Below are 1,257 nucleotides of genomic sequence, written 5' to 3' on the forward strand. Positions count from 1 at the left end.
TTTTTTCATATTTTTTTTTTCATATGCATATGTTGATTATATGGATGGATGGATGATGTATATGTTCATTATATGGATGGATGGATGATGTATGCTTTTTTCATATAATTTTTTTAGGCAGATTTTTAGATTTTTTTAGGCAGATTTTTAGAATTTTTTGTGTATGTTTGTTATGTTTATATGTATGTATGTATGTTCATATGTATGTATGTTTATATGCAAAGCATATGCAAAGAAAATGTATGAATGGTCATATGCAAAAAAAACAAGCAATACAAGAAGAAGAAGAAAAATAATGAGAGGAAAAAGGAAAAAAGAAGAGGAAGAAAGGAGAAGAAGAGGGGATAGGAAGAAGAGGAGAAATAAATAAGAAGAAGAAAAAAGAAGAAAAAGAAGAGGAGAAGAAGAAAAGAATAGAGGAGAAGAAGAAAAAATAGAAAAGAAAAAATATAATTTTTTTTCTATTTTTTCTTCTTCTCCTCTATTCTTTTCTTCTTCTCCTCTTTTTTCTTCTTCTTTTTTTTCTTCTTCTTCTTCCTTCTTCCTTCTTCCTCTTTTCTTCCTTTTCCTTATTTTCCTTTCTCGAGGGATAAGAAGAAAAGAAGAGGAGAAGAAGAAAGAAAGGAATAGAGGAGAAAGAAGAAACTTTGACACGAGGGGGGGTACCGATACCCCCTCCCCGATAACATTATTTTCCCATGTATATGTATGTTGCGTCGTTGTCGATATAACGAGGGTGTCGAGGATCGCCGAGGGGTCGAGGGTCGGGAACTAGGGTAGAGGGTCGAGGGTCGTTAAGGGGTCAAGGGTCGAAGGTTTCAGGGTCGAGGGTTCCTACAGTGTCAAAGTATTGAAGAAATCCAATAGCTTGTGGGCACCCGAAAGTAAGTACTATATAGTAGCATATTCCAGGCATCTCCTAGTGATTCAAGCGCTAGTTTCATCAATACCATTTAGCATGCTTGCTAATTATCAGTTTGATTGACCTATATTTCTTGTAAAGTGGTTGTGGCAGGAACAAGGGAATGATTTCTGTGGATACTACATTTGCGAGTCCATCCACCACACGACCTGTGAGCGGGGCTACTCCGACAAACAATATGAAGTGCGTAAATAACAATATTCACAATTTTATTTTATTACCATCATTTGTGTTGAGTTTCATTCATTCATATATATATATATATATATATATATATATATATATATATATATATATATATATATATATATATATATATATATATATATATATAT

The sequence above is a fragment of the Triticum dicoccoides genome, chromosome 7B (assembly GCF_002162155.2).
Source record: "Triticum dicoccoides isolate Atlit2015 ecotype Zavitan chromosome 7B, WEW_v2.0, whole genome shotgun sequence".
Classification (NCBI taxonomy): domain Eukaryota; kingdom Viridiplantae; phylum Streptophyta; class Magnoliopsida; order Poales; family Poaceae; genus Triticum; species Triticum dicoccoides.